Here is a 20,953-nt window from a genome sequence, read left to right as displayed (position 1 = left end):
ACTCCACTAAGAAATTAACCACCTCTATTGGAGGGGCGGAAACGGGACTACACACCAGCAAAACCAGCGGTTCGATGCCGAAGAGTAACCTGGCTTGGTATAGGCCACCAAGCATTCCTTGATAACACAGATAGAGTCTTGCGAAAGTCCCTAGAAGCACCAGGAAGAGCTGAAATGTTCCAAAACCATAAGGGAGAGATGCTCCTGAAGGACCAGCTCGTTAGGGAGACCCGACGGGCCCATCAGGACCGTGGGTGGAGAGGGAGAAGACGAGGAATATCCACCGCCAACTCCCACACAGCTGGAAACCACACATGGGAAGGCCAAAACGGGGTTACCAACATCAGCGTCACCGCCTGTCTGCGCACTTGAACTAGGACCCTGGCTATCATGGCAAAGGGATGGAAGGCATAGGAAAGGGGTCCCGACCAATCCTGGAGGAGCGCGTACGTTTCTAGTGCACTGTGATTCGGTCTCCAACTGTAGAACCAGGGAAATTGACAGTTGAGTCTCGAGGCAAAGAGACCTGAGTCGGACCCCATAGAGACAAGATCCTGGCAAAAAGCGCTTTGGCCAACATCCAGTTGCTCCTGTCCTGGAGATGTCTGGAATTCCAGTCCGCAACAGCGTTGTTGACTCCTGGAAGATACTGCGCTCTTGGGAAGGAACCATGGGGCCACCCTTTCTCTTGCGCCTTTTTGAGGGAGAGTATGAATCCTCTGAACTATCCTCTGACGAAATGGGGGCTGAAGGGGCATTTGCAGGAAGCTGAGAGTTACCCAACAAAGTGGGGACTGACTGGGACTGATGGTACCCCTTCAACTTACGCTTCTGACTCCTTCCCGGGGGAGATACCTGACCAGGGGAGCTAGACGGACTGAGTTGTCCTTGTAAATGTTTGGATTTTCTTGTACACTTACGGGGAACCTGTACCGGTATCTCAGAACCCTCCTCAGGTGAAGCAAGAAAATCAGAAATCTTATTAATAAGCCTATCATAGGCTGAGGTCAACGTAGAATTGAGATCCTGAAGGGCAGTATCTAAGGAAGTATCACTTGAGCCACGGATGGCTGGTTGCGAAGGGATGGATGCCCTGAAGGCCTGTTAACTGCATCCTCCCCCCAACCTCTCACTTTTTTGGAAGGCCTAACCTGTGTGCTGGCATCAGTGGAAGAGGGTCCCTCAGACCCTCTAGTAGCCATGTCAGCGCAAGCACCCAATGTGGGAAAGGGTAAGACAAAACACAACATCACACTTGACAGAAAAATATGTTTCAGTATGTATTTAACTGCAGCCCAGCAGGCAAAGGGTTAATGGAGACTTGAGACACGGCCTACACGCTGCCGTAACAGAAAAAACACTGAGCAGGCGAACTCCAGAAAGCTGCTCACCCCAGCAGGGTGTGGCACTAGCAGTACACGAGGGAAATGCTTCATAATATCACCAGGCAAAGCCTGAGGCCAAGCAGGCTCTGACACGCTAGCAGCGTGGGCTGGGCAGCCAATGCTGTAAAGTACCTCTGAGGTGAGGGCTGAGCATAACAGAATATCAATAATAGACCAGCACGCATCGGGCCTGAATGATAGAATTAGTCAAAGAGGCTCGCATGCATCTGACCTGCATCACTGGAGTCCCCGCCTGAAGGCAGAGCCCTTCAAGTGCGTGACCGTTACTGCTGTGAAAAAATAAAGCTAAACAGAAATACAATTTATAACAATGTAATTTATAACAAAGTAACCGCAATAACCCATTACAACAATGGGGAATTCTAAAGAAAGGGCAGCATTAAGTGACTGTTTGTGGGGGTTTCCTATAGGAAATGAGCAGATGAGAGTATTAGGAGGCCAAAGAGCCTCTGGCTTCAACTCAAAACATTTTAAGCATTGTATCAAACACAGCTTGGAATCTTCTGGAAAAGCTGGATAAGAAATGGAGGAAATAAAACCCTTAGTTCTCCTGGAAACAAAGAAAGTAACCCCCTGTGGGGTAAACACCCTGTTATCTACATCCAAAGCCCTAATATCAGAAATCCTCTTAATATAAACAAGGCATAATAACATGGCTAATTTGGAAGATAGTTGTTGCAAAGACAAATCTTCATTAGCAGGACAAGAGCGAAACAGATCCAGAACCATATTAACATCCCATAAAACAGACTACCTAGCTTTAGGCGGAAACTTGATGTGTATAGATTTGAGGGCTTTGCGCACGACGAAGTGTCTACACAATGGTTTACCTTTTCCCAAGACATGCGCCGCTGAAATTGCAGATCTAAAACCATTTATAGTTATTTGAGCCGTGCCCTCCTTAAACAACTCCACTAAGAAATTAACCACCTCTATTGGAGGGGCGGAAACGGGACTACACACCAGCAAAACCAGCGGTTCGATGCCGAAGAGTAACCTGGCTTGGTATAGGCCACCAAGCATTCCTTGATAACACAGATAGAGTCTTGCGAAAGTCCCTAGAAGCACCAGGAAGAGCTGAAATGTTACAAAACCATAAGGGAGAGATGCTCCTGAAGGACCAGCTCGTTAGGGAGACCCGACGGGCCCATCAAGACCGTGGGTGGAGAGGGAGAAGACGAGGAATATCCACCGCCAACTCCCACACAGCTGGAAACCACACATGGGAAGGCCAAAACGGGGTTACCAACATCAGCGTCACCGCCTGTCTGCGCACTTGAACAAGGACCCTGGCTATCATGGCAAAGGGATGGAAGGCATAGGAAAGGGGTCCCGACCAATCCTGGAGGAGCGCGTACGTTTCTAGTGCACTGTGATTCGGTCTCCAACTGTAGAACCAGGGAAATTGACAGTTGAGTCTCGAGGCAAAGAGACCTGAGTCGGACCCCATAGAGACAAGATCCTGGCAAAAAGCGCTTTGGCCAACATCCAGTTGCTCCTGTCCTGGAGATGTCTGGAATTCCAGTCCGCAACAGCGTTGTTGACTCCTGGAAGATACTGCGCTCTTGGGAAGGAACCATGGGGCCACCCTTTCTCTTGCGCCTTTTTGAGGGAGAGTATGAATCCTCTGAACTATCCTCTGACGAAATGGGGGCTGAAGGGGCATTTGCAGGAAGCTGAGAGTTACCCAACAAAGTGGGGACTGACTGGGACTGATGGTACCCCTTCAACTTACGCTTCTGACTCCTTCCCGGGGGAGATACCTGACCAGGGGAGCTAGACGGACTGAGTTGTCCTTGTAAATGTTTGGATTTTCTTGTACACTTACGGGGAACCTGTACCGGTATCTCAGAACCCTCCTCAGGTGAAGCAAGAAAATTAGAAATCTTATTAAAAAGCCTATCATAGGCTGAGGTCAACGTAGAATTGAGATCCTGAAGGGCAGTATCTAAGGAAGTATCACTTGAGCCACGGATGGCTGGTTGCGAAGGGATGGATGCCCTGAAGGCCTGTTAACTGCATCCTCCCCCCAACCTCTCACTTTTTTGGAAGGCCTAACCTGTGTGCTGGCATCAGTGGAAGAGGGTCCCTCAGACCCTCTAGTAGCCATGTCAGCGCAAGCACCCAATGTGGGAAAGGGTAAGACAAAACACAACATCACACTTGACAGAAAAATATGTTTCAGTATGTATTTAACTGCAGCCCAGCAGGCAAAGGGTTAATGGAGACTTGAGACACGGCCTACACGCTGCCGTAACAGAAAAAACACTGAGCAGGCGAACTCCAGAAAGCTGCCCACCCCAGCAGGGTGTGGCACTAGCAGTACACGAGGGAAATGCTTCATAATATCACAAGGCAAAGCCTGAGGCCAAGCAGGCTCTGACACGCTAGCAGCGTGGGCTGGGCAGCCAATGCTGTAAAGTACCTCTGAGGTGAGGGCTGAGCGTAACAGAATATCAATAATAGACCAGCACGCATCGGGCCTGAATGATAGAATTAGTCAAAGAGGCTCGCGTGCATCTGACCTGCATCACTGGAGTCCCCGCCTGAAGGCAGAGCCCTTCAAGTGCGTGACCGTTACTGCTGTGAAAAAATAAAGCTAAACAGAAATACAATTTATAACAAAGTAATTTATAACAAAGTAACCGCAATAACCCATTACAACAATGGGGAATTCTAAAGAAAGGGCAGCATTAAGTGACTGCGTCACTAGTAATGACAGAATATACAGCGCTACAATGGAATCAAGCACTGACAAACTACTGACGAGCCAGAAAGTTCACAGCTATAAGGAGTGACTTAGTTGGTGGCCGCAGCAGCAAAGAAAAGGAGTTGGGATTGGAGTAAAGGACCTATATGGGGATGGGTCCCTACCCATTGGTTACCTACATGGCATGACCTGGCCTCCATGTTGGATTGGGGATTTTTCCCCTTGATTGACTCTTAAGTTATGTTTTCAGTTTTCTGTTGAACAAACATTTTTGTTTGTAAAGTTTTTTTTTCTTTGCAGCTGTGGTGTCAGAAGTAAAGAATTAATGCATAATATGAAGCCTCCTGTCTTGACATAGAATTTGCATGAGGTATGGTGTAGGGAATGGATGCTTGTTCTGTGCAGGGGCCGGTGGTTCAAGGAAGGGAACTTGGGACCTTCAGTTGCTGGCACGCAAACAGGGTAGTGGTTGTTGCCAGGGTTTGGGGTAGAGTTTGGAGGGCTTAGAATGGTCATATTAGGCCACGAGTTCCATTGTGATATCCAGAGTAGAAGCTGTGTAGGTTTGTAATGGGGGCAGGGAAGGCGACGTCAGAAGGAACATGAGGCAATTTAAACAGAGCTAAATATTCAGAGGGGGGATCATAATTTGTTGAATAGATTTGTGGGTCTCGTGTCGGGTTCACTGGGGGTGCTGGCTGGAGTGGAATTATCATGGTGGAAGTGGTGTGCATTCTGGGACTTGTAGTTTGCCTTTGGACGTGTGGAGGTTTCACCCTCGGTGCGATTCGTGTGGCTCGTGTGTTGTCATGTGATCTTGGGATGCAGTCTGTAATGTTGGGGTGGAACTCGATGGGACACTGTTGCCAGGGGCCTTTTTGGTTCAGGCTGTGGGTGGCGTGCGGAGCTTGGAGATAGCGTGGCATGGTTGTAGGCAGGGGAGTATTCAGCATTGCAAGCGTGGGGGGCGAGCCACGAAAAAAGTCCTGCTACTTACCCACCAAATGCAGTGCACGCAATTCCATATGGTCTCATTCACACCCACAAACTGGCCACCCCTGCTACAATCAACTTTTTAGTAACATTAGTGGCAGATGGCATTTTAACCCATAACAAACAAGGGCTAGAAGTAATTTAGGCGGGAGAACGTAAAAATAGCGATATTTTTTCACGAAAAGTCGGGAGTCTCCCGCCTAAATCGGGAGGGTTGGCATGTATGGTAATGGCCTGGGACCTATAGTTACAGGCTCAAGCGAAGCGAGAGCCTTATCGAAGGCCCCGGGGCATTACTTGAAGTGGTAATGCCCCCCCTGCAAGGGGCCTATTGCTATCAGTACCCCCAACCATAAGACCGGGGTTCTCAGAGCATTTTGTTTCTGTTCCAAAACACTCCGGGGTTTTGGAACAGAAAATAAATATGTGTCAAAAAAATGCTTACCGGTGAAGGGAAAACGAAATCTGTTTTCCCTTTCCATGGCGGAAATTGAAAATGTATGTAAAAGGTAAACAAACAAAATGGCTGCCATGGAAAGGGAGAAGGGACTACAAGTAGTCCCTTCTCCCTCTCCATGGCAGCCATTCACAAAATAGGGAAAAATGTAAACAAAGAAAATGTCCGCCATGGAAAGGAGAGAAGGGACTACGTGTAGTTCCTTCTCCCTTTCTATGACGGCCTGTCACGGATCGGGAGCAGACATGGTGGGGTCAGAAGTGTTCCCAGCACGTCCGCTCCCGAAATTGACAACAAAGAAGGTAAGTGGGGCTGGGGGGGGGCTGGGAGGGGATTCTTTGAATTTAGGGGAACCGGGGGGAGGGAACAACAATTAACTCAGGGGAAGATGGCAGCCTCGAGCCGTGTGGGGGCTCATAGTGCGGATTACCCCATTCCAAGCCTCCTCATTGACTGAGTGGCTGCCACACCCCTCTCCCCCTGCCGGGGACAGAAACGAAGGAACGTTATGGGGAGAGGGATTCCCAGTCGGGTAACGCCCCGGCGAAGGCCAATTGAGTGTGACAATCTCATTGTCCCTTGCCTGGTACTAATTAGGCAATATGCCTCGAGACTGCGGGCCATTACCGCATAAGGTAATGCCCCCGGGGCCCATAGTTACAGAAGGCCCCGGACGCATTCCCTTATGAGTAATGGTCCGCAGTCGAGGGGCATATTGCCACTAGTACCCCGGCCCATCCGACCGGGGTTCTAGTTAAAAAAGGCCGCCATGGAAATAAAACGTAGTGTAAGAAAAAAGGGCCTGATGGGCTGGAAAGGTCATACAGCAGGGCTGTTTTGCACAAAAGAAGGGAAAAAAGATGACAATTCCCATGAGCATTGGGCGGCAGTTACTTAAGAGCTCTTTCGGCCCGTGCGGCCTGTTGGTGATTGTTGGCGTGGCACGGGCCGGAGGGAGCAGATGCTCAGTCGGAGCACGCAAGGAATCTTGGCAGGCAGTACCGGGACCGGCGGTGAGTTCATATGACCCGGGCCCGGCGGTGAAACGCTGCGATGTACAGCAGCTCTTCCTGAGAGCAGAGCAGTGCATTGCAGGAGTCCGTTCAACGCAGGATATTTACTGCCTGGGGAGGTGCCTGTCAGCCCCCCAGGCCTCAGATAAGTGCCTGCATGAATGTTTTGTGGCTTTTGTAGATGAGTTCTTGTGAGGATTGCATTTGTCCTATTCAGTAAATGCTTGCTATGAACTACTCAAAACTGTGCTGATTTGGGTACGGTTAGGAAACGCAAATGGTTCACCTTTTTATTGCAACATATCCGCGTGTGAGAATAACGCCAGTGTTTCCAGAACAGTGAAAGATACTCTGCAGGGTGAAAGCAGGTGTCAGCCCCCTGGGGCTGACTCACCCAAAACTCTGGCTTTCGCTCCTCCTCCTCCTCCTCACCTGACAGACGAGAGTCTGAAATTGCAGCCAACTGAAGTCTTCTGGCAAGGTAATCCTTTCTCTTTCTTCTTTCTTCTTTTTTTTGTAGAGAGCGTCTCTCTCTCTCTCGGAAGGAAGCCACAGTGAAACGCTACCCAACAGTGTAACCTGTGACCCCTCTCCCGAAAGGGGCTGCTTGGGAAAAAAGCGTGTAAGGCAAAAAAAAACCCAAGTGGACTACGCTGGTCGAAAGGATCCAATGGCACCAATGCTGAGTGGAAAATGAGCTCTGCAGGATCCACGCAATAACAGGTAAATTGTATCGGAATGGGCGACCTAGCTGAAGACAGCCAGTGCCTGGCAGGGAGAACCACTAGGAGCACGGGAAGGAAGAGACAGTGACAACAGGTAAGGACACTAGCAGCAGAGAGTGTATGGAAATAGTTGTCAATAAATGAAAGAATGACAGAACCCCAGAGCAGAATAGATCTGGAACGAAAGAGCGAGAGGAGGGAGAACAGGAAGATTGAGAGAGAGCGAGAGAGAGAAAGAGCATTCGGGGAACGCGAGGAAAACCAAGGCAATGCAGGGGCCAAGAGAAAATGAGGAGAGAATGTGAACGGAAAAAGGATCGGCAAGGTCCGGAGAAAAGAAAAATGAAACGGGCAGCACAACACACAGAGACCAGCTGAGTAGAGGAGCTGAACAACGGTTGCAACGCGGAGCGCCCTGGGAGGGCGTGGCTAATATGCCTCCGTGGGACGCTACGCATGAAAACTAGACCGCTGATGATAAGGCAGAAGAACGTAGCGGCACAACTAATGGCCGCTGCTTAGTCTGAAGCGGGGCTATAGACGCCACAAAGCGGAGCACTTGACAGCAGGGCTTTAAGCATATCGTGAAATAACACTATGTTTGTTTGTGGCGACTCCTTGTTCCATTTCATGTTGTATCAATTCATCATGTTTCAAGTCCTGTTCTGTGTCACCAGGAGGTTCATGTGCTGTGATAGGAGCATCAAGGCACACATTGGGGGCATTATTAAATTAGAAGTACTTGCCTGGAAATATCCTCGTTGGGGAATGAGTGTATAAGTGTTATGTTACCATTCATCCATGCTTTATGTGCTTATGTTTATGGCTATCTCAGGAAGTCTGCACACGTGCAGGGTGGAGAGTTGGTATTCTAAATAAGAAGGATACTAACAGTAGGTGTCAGGAAGCAAGACAAGTTATGTTATTTGTTCTTTGGTATGTTATCCAACTCCCCTTTTTCGGTTACACTAAAAACGCCCTCCCTATCCACAACCTCTCCCTAACCTGCTTCCTTCCTTCGGCTGTCTCGGGGTACCTGTGTGTATAACAATCAGGAACCTGTGGCAACCAAGGTGGGAGGGGTCACTACATTTGGCTTCCGTGGCTAGGAAGGAGTTGTGTATACTCCAGGGGTGTGACACGTAGTCCGTTTTCTCTTTCCGTGGAGGGCCATAGTAAATTAAGAAAATGCGGTGGCCTTTGAAGTACATTGAAAAAAAAAGAAAACATAAAAAATGGCGACCATGGAACAGGGAGAAGGGATTATACGTCCTTCTCCCTTTCCATTGCAGCCAGTGGTGGGAAGAACTCTGGGCGCGCAGAGCTCCGAGCCTTCTGGGGCGGCAAGGCCCTGGCGAGGGCCATTGAGCTTGCGCTTTACTAGCTAATTGACCCTCGCCGGGTACTAATGTTATATATGGAACAACTCTATAGTCAGGCTTTTTTTAAATAGCAGCATGATAAATTAACATAAGCTCTGAAGTGAATCACTTACAGAGCTGCAGATAAGACAGTGTGATTAAATGATCTGCCCAGGATCACACACTTTGATGAAACTAGGATGTGGACAATTTAAGCAACTGAGCAAATCTTCACGGGTTTAGTCTATATAGATATTTATTAAGGTTTCCCTTTGCATTTCATGTACTTCAACTAATACTTATTTATAGCAATGCCTTGGAAGCAAGGAACATTACACAAAAAATTATCCATTCATAAGTAACTTTACATTACATACATCATAGAAATATGAAGATGGCTTTAGTGTTATTCTCCCCATCCTGCATGCAAAGTCACAATAGCATCATGCAGATTAATGTGAGCCTAACAAATCCCCCTTGGGTAAAGCCATAGTAATTATTTCATAAAGCCTGCAGCATTATGCACCCTTCTCACTGCTGCTCACTCCCTCCCATGCACATTTCTGAAGGGACAAAAGTCCCTGCTAATAGTCCCCCCTACCACCCATCAAGTGCCTAATGGCTCACATTCAAATGCTCTGTTTACACAGAGCAACGTGTGAGAGCCCCTCTGCTGCCTGGAAAACTCCTGGGGGCATTTTCCTGGCAGCAGGACACCTCTCCTGTTCGGAAAGGATAAGGTGTCCTGCTGCCATGCCTACGGACATTCTCTCAGCGTGTACTTTGATGCAGTGTCCCGTGGTAGGTGGTGGGACGGCTCCACATGCTCTGGTTCAGGGCTGGCCATTTCTGATGACTCCCTTGCTGGGCCGACGGTCTCTTCATCCCTTTCCTGGTTTCTAGACTGCCGTGGTGTCATCTGGGGGTTGGTCTGGCCTGCGGCTGGTGGTGCTGCTGGAGAGGGACCTTCTTCCCACATGGTAGCCGGGACGTTCCTCGTTACCGACTCTAGTTCTCGTTGGGCTGTTACCATTCCGTGGTCGTTTTTCGTGACTAGTGAAAATAGGGGGGGAAAGGGAGGCACTGCTATATGTTACAAATACATGTTCAATGGAACAACCGTGTGAATGTATAGGGTGGTACACTAATTTGTTTAATAAAGTAAAATAGTATTTCAGGTGTAGCTGGGAAAATCTCGAGGCCACTCGAGATCCAAAATACAAAGGCACAAAACACACCCTGGACGTTGCTGCCCAGGTGCCCAATGCCGCAATCCTAATGGGATAGTATCCCAGGTCAGTTAGCTCAACTAGAGCGGGAAAGAAGACTCAACTGAGTCAGTTATCCACAATAGTTGAGGCGATAAAGTTGCAATTTTTGTGGCGAGTACCATGTCAAGGTGCTCCACAATTTAACAAAATCTTATAGCCATTCAGGTATACACTTCTTTCAATATTTCTGTCTGTCTGCTAGAGTAGAGAAAGAAAAACAACCAGACTAACTAAAGGCAGGTTCAACAGAAAGCTTCAAATGTTTATATTGAAAAGGCTCTGTGCGTTGCACTGTTGATTTCCCACTGTTGATTTCCACAGTGCAGTGTATAAACAGTAGAAAATAGTAAATAATTGTCACAAGACAATGATTAAAAAAAACAACAACAATGGTACAGTTTGAGCTGTAAAAGATTGTGTAAACCAAAATAAGGTCAATCCAATGGGTGTTACAACTTGTATCACAATTACATCATTGATGATAACTTTTAGAACTTCCCACATCAATCTTTTCAAGTTTTCAACATAGAATAAGCACTCCTAGGTAGTGTTGGGTGTCAACGCGTTTCGGATTACATTAATCCATCTTCACGACTGGATGTGCTCATGTTTCAAAATATATTCATAGTGTAGTCTATGGTTAGGTCCTAAAAAAAATTTAGATAAACTCAGCAATGGGTGTTGTATATAATATTCCAGAATAAAAAAAATTAACTGGAAGATATACTAACCTAATGGGTCCAGAAGGCAGGACCCATGAGGTATTATCGGGTCTGGAGTGAGTCTCCTAACCGCCAGACCGCAGGTGAGTGGTGGCAGGATGCAGGTCCCTAGCAGGAATCTGCAAGAGAATGAAAAGCCTCTGTCATGGGAGGTAGAGGACCTGTTGTAAACAAGTTACTGTGTTCAGAATGGTAAGCCCATGTCATGAGAGGTAGAGGAGCTTTTGTAAACAAGTTACTGTATTCAGAATCATGTACTGACGAATTGCCCACAAATATGGGGTAGAGGGACAAGGGTCCCCTGGTGGACGCCTTTTAGTGTCGACTGCTGCAACGGCCGCTGTTCCTGGCCCCATGTCCATTGTCAGACGACTGATAGCTGCTTCCATCATGGCTAGCTGGGTTTCCGTTCCTTCTCTCTGGTGCCCGATCTCGAGAATGCAGTCAAATGGAATGTTTCTTTCAGATAGAATGTCTCTCCTTAGCTTCTCAGACGGGACTCTGTAGATGATCTGCTGTCTCACTGAGAATTCTTCATTGGGAAACTCACAACCTATGGCCATTTCATGAATTCTTGAGTGGAAGTCGTTGATTGTTTCTGCAGGCCGTTGCCTTGCTAAGCACAGCTGAAACCGCCCATAGTCTGGATTCAGTTGTGGACGGAATTTTCCATTCAGTGCATTTTTCGCAGTCTGGTAGTTGTCCTCCTGGCCCCTTTTTGGCAGTGTGTTGAAGAGCCGCAGTGCAAGCTTGCCTAGATTTAGCACGAGGAGTGTGCGCTTCTCTTCCTCTACGATGATTCTCTTGGATTTGATGTGTAACTCAAATTGTTGGAGCCAGAGTTCCCACCGAATGGGTGCCACCTACGCATATGAGTCAAATGGTTTCATGAACGCTCCTTGGGCAGCATCATGCCAAATGTTTCTCTCAGGTCATGCAGCCTGCAGGCTTGGGGGGGGGGTTCTCCTGAGGCCTCAGGGCTAGGGGAGCTGGCAGGCTAATGTCCTTCTGACATGATGTCTACTTGCAGGCTCCTCTCTTTAGTTTGTCGCCTGGCGCAGTTGTGGTTGTGGCCCTTTTTGTGGTGACTCTCTAGTGATGTCCCTGTTTGGGTTAATGTAAGGTGGGCTCCTCCCTTCTTGCTGCTCTTGTGGGCGTCAATGTTCCTGTGTTGTGGTGCACACAGGTATTTCTCACCTGGCCAGGGGGTGGCTTCCACCTGCTTTTTGCCTGGACCAGGCGGTCAGCACCATGCTCCTGTTCTGCACGTGTGCTTGTTTCAGGCCGCTGTGTGGGTGTATTATCTTTTTTGGGTGCGGTGCCGGGTATTCACCACTAGGTGGCACGCTTCCAGTGCTTCTGCTCCTTCACACTGCTGCAGTACTGGGTGAATCTGCTGCTTCTCTGTCGTATTATGCACCCTTGCACACACCGCCTGTGGGCACCTGGCCGTTTCCGCCTCGTCACCAATGTGGTGATCACTGTGTTAGGCCCAGGCGCCGGCTGGGCACAGCATGGAGTGTTGGGGGAGAACAAACAACGCAGACACACTGTTAGCTTCACCACTCCTGACTGTCCCGTTTTCACAGGCAGTTGGGCCTTTTATTTCTTATCCTTGTGTCCTGACGTTGCAACATCAGGACACCTCTGGGTCCTTTTCTCAACATACCATCAGATGGAGGCAGATAAGCTAAAGCCGGGAAGCTTACTGTGAGCTTAGTTACTAGAGATGTGCTGCCCAGGCCCATGTTTAATGCTTGGGGCAGAAGCGGGATGGTAATAGATTTCAGCTGGGCGCTGTGTTTATTGTCTGGTTGATTAAACCCACACGTGGGCGTTGTAGCCAGTGCCTATTGGCATGTGTCACTAATTAGTGCTATGTAGGGAGCTAAAGCCTGGTCAATAAATCAAGTATCACTTTTGTGTTCATTATGTTTGGAAAGGCTAAAAAATAGAGACCCGTGATGCGGGGTAGCCGGCGCCTGTTATTGGCAGAGGGCATGTGCAGTATGATCGTCTCGATCAGCGGGGCATTTACGATGTGGCTTGCTGTTTAATTAAAGTGCCTTTATGCGTTACTCCAGCCCGTGATTCTATGTCAAGACCGGAGGCTCGGATAATGCTTTCTCCACAACTTTACTGTTCAGCAGCAAAGAAAAACAGTACCAAATGAACATGAATACAAATCTAATAAAACTACAATAACCATGTTTTTTGAGATTTCGTAGTCCATTTCAATTGGTCCTCGAACCGACCATGTGACAAGTCCATTAACCAATAAACACAGTCCTCAATACACAAAACTCCTGTCCTCTTTCCCTTTCTCCTCTTTCTTTGCTGCTCGGCAGCGAGTTAAGTACAATTTTGTTATTTCTATTACGGGTGTGTGTGAATGTGATTTTGACTAATTTTAGCACGCGAGTGACACGCGCATTGTTTATGTGATTGGCGGAGCATATCCGCTAAGTGCAGGCGGCTCCAGGGAGTTGCGGCCGCGACGGGGCTTGGGCACCGGCGGCCGCAGCTCCTCCGACCCGTCAGAGAGGGCACTGTATAACGGAAGGGAGAGCGCGACGGGATTGCGTAGTTCCGGCGCTCTCTCCTTCGTTTTCATTGCGATTTCGATCTGTTGGTGATACGCATGAGAGATTATTTACTCCAGCGAAAGCTTTATATTAAAAATACGAGTTGCCACAGCACGCATCGTACGAACGTAGCGTCCTGTGGAAGAACTCAACAGCGCCCCTGCAGGGTGTCAGCTTATACCGCACCGCATATGGGCACAGTCCCAGGTAAAACCTGTGTTAATATCAGCATTATATCCGTGATATAATCAGAACCAGGGAGATATTATCAAATTACCTACAATCTCGTACTGAGAAGCCCTGGTATATATTTGAATACTATTTTTCATAACATAAATACTCCCCAGGGCTTGAGAATCATGCGCTCCTCCAGTGATGAGGGAAAGGATAGTGTTAGCCAAAAGAGGAACCATTCAGACATGACTAATGTTTTCCAGAAAGCCCTGGGGGCTTCACTGGGACATAATCCTCAGCAAATAGCGCTGATGGAGGATTGGCTCTGATTCTCTCCGGGTCTGGAGAAGGTCGAAGGCCTTAAGGCACGTATGAAATCTAAAGGGGGCAGTAAATCAGCCCGTAGGGCAGAAGAAGCCCACACCCCCCGGGCTCCCCACCAAAGAAGAAAGGTGGTAAAAGGAAGAGAAAGGGTAAGGCGGTGCCTAGCAGGGGACGCGAGTCATCTTCTTATACATCAGATGAGGATGAGAAAGATTGGGAGGAAGAATACCCTGAAGATGAGGAAGTGTTATCAATATCCTCATCAGGGGATGAAAGCCATGAGGCGTTAAAGAAAAGGAAGGAGGAGGAAGATGGTGCTGATGAGGAGGATTTCGATCTGGAAGCACTAATACATCCCAGATCGTCAGAATGGGAACCTCCCAAAAGAATTACGACATACTTAAGAAAGCGCCTGAGGGTGCCTCTAGCCAAAGAGGCTAGAAGCAAGATGAGGGCGGAATGCCCCAGACCACTCCTCCCCGAACGTGCGGCAGATACACCTGATATAGATGAGAAGATGATAACTTTTATGAGCAAGTTTACAAAGGATGTGAGGAAGGGTCTTGACAGATCCTGGCACTCATGTCAGGATAAGATGCTTGATATGACTGGACCCCTCACAAAGATTCTCCAGATGGGAGAAGAAGCGAAAACAAAAGGGGAGCCTATAGACCCGGCAATTCTTATCGGATGGGCCTAAAGGGCGATATGCATGTTGGGGAATGCTAATCATGTTATAACCACGGAAAGGAGGAGATCTTTGTTAGTAAAGATCGACCCTAAGTTAAGCGAATTAGCCTCCTCTGAATCTGCCACATCGGCAAAGGGAAAGCTATTCGGGGACTCCTTCATCAAGGAGCTCACCAAATTCGTAAATTCCTATGCTGCCTTGGATAAGGCTCAAACCTCACTCAAGAGGGTTTTCGGGAGGCAGATTTTTGGACGGGCCAGCAGAGGAAGGGGTCGTTCGGCTGGCCGGTTCCAATACAATCGATCCTACCAGGACAGAGCTCAATGGAGAGAACAAGAGGACCGTAAACAGACATCTTTCTTCCCATCAAGGGGCAGAGGAAGAGGCAGAATCTGGCGAGGGGAACGTCAGCAAAATAACCCAGGTGAGAATAACATTCCCACATACAAATACCCTAGAAGTAGGGGGGAAGACGGCTCAATTTTTACAAAATTGGTTGAACATATCTGGGGATTCCTGGGTAATAGAGACAGCTCAAGGTTTTTGTATAGATTTTCTAGATACACCACATCAGGTAAAACCACCAAAAAGATTAGCGATGAACAAGGAAGACAAGAGCTTGCTGGAAAAAGAATTGAGAGGGCTGGAAAGCAAAGGAGCTATTCGACCTGCATCAGGTCAGACTGGAGGTTACATAAGCAATATGTTTCTAGTAAGAGGGAAGCACAAGACAAGACCCATCATAAACCTGAGAGGTTTAAACGATTACGTGATGTACAGACACTTCAAAATGGAAGGGATACATCTGTTAAGGGATACCCTGATTCAGGGAGATTGTTTAGCCAGGATAGACCTAAAAGTCGCATATCTGGCTATTCCCATAGCAGAAGAACACTGCAGATTTCTGAGATTCATCTGGGGAGAATCAACATGGGAGTTCCGATGCCTGCCTTTCGGCCTGGCATTGGCACCATGGTGCTTCACCAAGATGATGAAACCAGTTGTATCACATCTCAGAGCGCAGGGTTAAGACTTATAATATATCTGGACGACATATGTCTGATGTGCAGGAGAAGGAGACCCTGATAGCGCAGGTACAGGTAACGATAGACTTGTTAGAGAGTCTGGGTTTTGTGATAAATTGGGAGAAATCCAGTGTAGTACCTACTCAAGCGATGGAATTCCTGGGTTTCATAGTGGACTCAATCCAGGGAACTCTCAGTCTACCCCTTCACAACGTGAACGATATCAAGAAACAACTGAGGCACACTCTAGCGAAGGGAGAACTCTCATTGAGGGACATTGCGAGACTGGTGGGCCGACTGGCGGCATCAATACAAGCAATCTTCCCAGGACCTCTACACTACAGGGCACTCCAGAGGTTGAAGATATATCACCTCAGGAGGGGCGCTTCATATGAGTCAAGAGTGACTATCTTACAAGAGGTAAGAGAGGAGTTAGAATGGTGGCTCATTCATATGGATGCATGGAATGGGAGAGCAATATTTGGTTCATCCCCAGACCTGATCATAGAATCCGACGCCAGCAGATGGGGCTGGGGAGCCCGATGTGGGAACCTGTCGTCAGGGGGCAGGTGGTCGGATCAGGAGACGAGCCTCCACATAAACTGCCTGGAGTTACTGGCAGGGTCCTTTGCAGTGAAATGCTGGACCCAGGAGAGGATTCAATGCTGCGTTCTGTTAAAAATGGACAATGTCTCAGCAGTCAGATATATCAACAGACTGGGAGGGACAAGATCCAGAATACTAGCAGAACTAGCGAAGGAATTCTGGGAACTCTGTCTGGAGAGAAGAGTTTCAGTGAGGGCGGAGTATCTACCAGGCCAACAAAACTAAGTGGCCGATTGAAACTCCAGATACCTCAGAGACGCCAGCAATTGGAAACTGGACGAAGAGGTGTTTCAGGAACTGATGTCCCGTTGGGGTCCATGTCAGATCGATCTGTTTGCATCGAGACTGAACAGGCAATTACCCCGGTTCTTCAGCTGGAGACCGGACCCAGAAGCAGAGGCGACGGATGCATTTCTGCAGTCCTGGGGCCAACAGAAGAACTATGCGTTTCCTCCCTTCTCCATGATAACGAGGACGCTAGCTCAAGTGAGACGTCAGAGAGCATCTCTAATCCTAATTACACCGGATTGGAGAGGTCAGGTGTGGTTCCCCAGTTTACTGGAATTGACTCATCAGAACCCAGTGGCTTTACCCAACATAGAATTAAACATTCGAGACCCCAGAGGCCTCAGTCACCCTTTGGTGGGGTCAGGAGGACTCAATCTCTTAGCGTGGGTGTTTTCAGGGGATTTTGCGTTAGGCCAGGACTATTGGATGAAGCTGAAAACATCATTAACAAATCCGGGCCCCTGGGACACACAAGGCTTATAGATCAGCTTGGGTTAGATGGAGTAGTTGGTGTTTGGAGAGGAACATTCATCCCGATGGAACGGATATAGTTCATGTGGCAAATTTTTTAGCGCAGATGGCAGCCCAGGGAAAGGCGTATAGAACCATTAACACGGCCAGGTCGGCGATATAGGCAGGACATCCTAGAGTTGAAGGCTTAGCGATTGGGGAACATCCACTAATCTGTAGACTTCTAAGAGGTGTAAAGATGATCAAACCTCCTACCGAGAAATATAGTCAATTATGGGATGTAGATAAGGTCTTGAGGTTATTTTTATCATGGCCAGATAATCAGGATCTGACACGTAAGGCAATTTCAGGCAAGTTAGCCATGCTCTTATGTCTTTTAGCATGTAAGAGATCTTCTGACGTTAGAGCCCTGGAGATTAATAGGAAAAGTATATCACCTAACGGAGTGGCATTCCTCATAACAAAGAGGAGCAAGACAGGCTTGAGATCTATTTCCTATCAGTTTTTTCCAAATCAACCAAAATTATGTCCAGTCAGATGTTTAACGGCATACGAAGATATGACGAGGGAATTAAGACCCCAGGGGGTAACACAATTACTAATAGCAATTTGTAAACCATTTAAAGCGGTTAGGCCGGCTACCATAGCTAGATGGCTTAGATGGGTGATGGTATAAGCAGGCATCGATATTGAGAGATATGGCGCTCATTCAGCTAGAGGAGCGATGGCTACTAAAGCTTATAACATAGGGGCCAGAGTAGAGGACATTATGAGGTCTGCGGATTGGTTGAATGAATCGACTTTCAGAACTTTGTATTTTAAACCCATGGAAAGTGCAACATCGTTAGTGGTAAGTAAGCTTTGAACAAGCATAATCCGAGCCTCCGGTCTTGACATAGAATTCAGATTTTCCACACATTCGTTACAGAAATTCATAATTCTATTAAAGACACTGAGGCGGAGGATTATCCCACCCGATCAATCGTATGAATGAGATATTTACATGTCATGTATTGTTGATATTGATGTTTAAGGAGACATGCAGGATGTATAATAATATTAATATAATAATACTTATGAAGATATTGTTAATGCTCAATGTGGATACCAATTATTTAATATATAGTTGAGTTTTACGATTGACCCGCCCTATTTTCGGTCTTTAGTCACCTCTCTAATTTATATTTCTATAAGGATGGCGACGGACATCAAACAATCGGGAATATGAACTAGGAGAAGAAAAGCCAAAGATGTTCAGAACTCATCCTCGCAAGAACAAATAAAGAGGAGGAAGGGAAAGAGGACAGGAGTTTTGTGTATTGAAGACTGTGTTTATTGGTTAATGGACTTGTCACATGGTCAGTTCGAGGAACCAATTGAAATGGACTACGAAATCTCAAAAAACATGGTTATTGTAGTTTTATTAGATTTGTATTCATGTTCATTTGGTACTGTTTTTCTTTGCTGCTGAACAGTAAAGTTGTGGAGAAAGCATAATCCTTCGCCTCCGTGTCTTTAATAGAATTATGACTTTCTGTAACGAATGTGTGGAAAATCTGAATTTTAACTTGTGTTCCACTGAGAAGCGTGATAACCAGTTTCAATAAGACAGCAAGCTGGTTGTAGTTAGCCCAAGATTAGCGCACATGCCCAGGGACGTCATTTTACCGAAATGCCAGGGGTAGCAGAAGTGACATCGCACACCTGATTCCAACGGAGGCGCAGGTCTGGCTTCGAGTGCTGATGCCTCTTCTATGGTGAAGCGCAGGACTCTGAAGATGGACTCACTGGCTCGCAGGAATATTCCCCTGTGCGTGAAAAGGGAGTATTACCTACTGACGGAATAAAGCTCAAGCCTCCCACTCCCTTCCAACCCTCCACGATACCCTTCCTCGATTCCCCGTGAAGTCTCACCTTAGGGTCTGGAAGGATGAGTTCTCCATCCTGCTTCTGATGCAGGGGCACGTTGAAACCCAGTTACTTCACTGGATTGAGGTTTGATGGGAGTTCACATAAGCTTGACTATTCAGGTAAGGCGCTGTAAGAGTTCTGTAGCAAGTTCAAAAGTTCAAGCTTAATAATAATGTTCATTGTCTTTTTGCAGCAAGCGCTAACGCTTATGTCTTTTTCCCCTTAAGGGCCGGGGTTCAGAATGCCGGAGATATGGCGCCGACCCGAAGTGAAACGTGCAGTTCCAGTAAATAACAGGTAAGTTCTGGATGAGCGTTCGGGTAATGTCTTTGCATTCGCTCATTCAATGTCTTTGTCTTTTTTCCCCATAGGGGCCGGGGTCCGGAATGCCAGGAAGCGGCAGGACCCGAAATGAAATGGGAATGACCCAACAGGTAAGTCTTAGAAGGAAACTGAGCTTTTCCTATTCCCTTCCTTCTCTCACCTTGTGTTCCTGTCTTTTTCTCTCTAGGCTCTGGGAAGTGGCTGCGGATCCGGATGATCTCTGCTGAAGATGGAGGTGCCCAGGAAAGGTGAGTGAAATGCAGCGCTGCAGCGATCGAAGCGAAATGCTTTTAAAATGATGTCTTCCCTTTCAGGATCTTCGGTGTGAAGTCTCCGTGATGCAGCTTTAGCAGGTAAGGTCTTCTTTCTTTCCAATTCTCTCTTAGCAGGTGACCCATGATGCTGACAGGCGTGGCTGAAGTCCAGATGCAGGAGCTGACACGGTGAGCGTCCAGCTGCGAGGAGCAGAACAACGCGAAGCGTGAGTTGCTGATCAGGCGTGGTTTAAATAGCTTTGGAAGAAGTTCCAGGTATGTATCCTTCCACCAATCAGGTATGTATCCTTCCCCGACCACACCCAGGGGAAAGTAGTTCCATAGGTAAAGTAGTTCCATTCAGGCCTCAAGAGGGCCTGGATGTAGCAGCATGGTCTGCATCAGGTAAGTGCACCTTAAAACACTTGAACACATGTCTAGCTTTATGAGCCTGGCGCCTAAGGCGCCAGGACAGGGGTCCAACATGAGCCTGGCGCCTAAGGCGCCAGGACTGTGTCCAAAGGGCCCCAGCTTGGGCCCGCTGGCACTTCCCTGGGGGAAATGATGCCTGCCTCTGGGGTTGCTGGGTCGGACCTGGCTCCTTGGAGGTAGGCATCATGACAGTACCCCCCCTCAAGGCCCCTCCCAAGGTTGTTCCCTCCAGGGGTTTTGGCGTGTTCAGAAATCTCCAGTGGAACCTTTGTATTAATCGAGGTGCGTGAACATGGTTACTAGGCTCCCATGATCTCTCCTGAGGTCCATATCCTTCCAGTCAACAAGATAGAAGAGTTTGGACTTTAACACCTTGGAGTCTAAAATGTCTTTAACTTCGAATTCTAATTCCCCTTCAATTTGAACTGGGTCTGGAGGCTTGGACAGTCGGGTCCCTGGTTGTACTGGCTTCAAAAGTGATGCATGAAAAACTGGATGAATACGCATGTTAGACGGTAAACCCAGTTTAAAGGTCACGGGATTGATTATAGCCTTGATGGGATAAGGTCCTATGAATCTGGGATTGAAGGTTCGCGGGCCCTTGAGGGGTAAATGTTTCGTTGCTAGCCATACCTGATCTCCTACTTGGTAAGGAGGAGTTTTACTTCGGTGCAAATCAGCGTTTTCTTTATACTTTTTCTTGGCTTGCTGTAAATGAGTTGCAGCTTCTTTGAAGGCTCGGGTTATTGTGGAATGCAGATGATTTATTGCGGGCATTTCCAGGGTCAGAGGTGGATCTAGATCAGAGGTCCGAGGATGATGACCATACAAAGTATAAAAAGGAGTTTGTGCGGTTCCAGAATGCACTGAATTGTTGTATGCATATTCTGCGATCCAAAGGATGTCTTTCCAATTTAACTCGGATTGGTGTAACATGCACCGAAGATATTGCTCGAGAGTCTGATTGGTACTCTCGGTTTGTCCGTCGGTCTGGGGGTGGTGGCTGGTGGATAGCCGCACATCTATTTGTGCTAGTTGGCAACACTTCTTCCAAAAATGGGAGATAAATTGACTTCCACGATCCGAGACTAATACGGAAGGGAAACCATGTATGCAAACTATATTCTCCAGAAATTCCTTGGCCAAGGTGGAAGCTGAAGGCAAACCTTTTAAAGGGATAAAGTGGGCCATTTTGGAGAATAGATCCACA

This window comes from Ambystoma mexicanum, chromosome 13 (genome assembly GCF_040938575.1).
Source record: "Ambystoma mexicanum isolate Mex_15411 chromosome 13, UKY_AmexF1_1, whole genome shotgun sequence".
In the NCBI taxonomy this organism is placed as follows: domain Eukaryota; kingdom Metazoa; phylum Chordata; class Amphibia; order Caudata; family Ambystomatidae; genus Ambystoma; species Ambystoma mexicanum.
Note: the sequence above shows the minus strand (reverse complement) of the source record.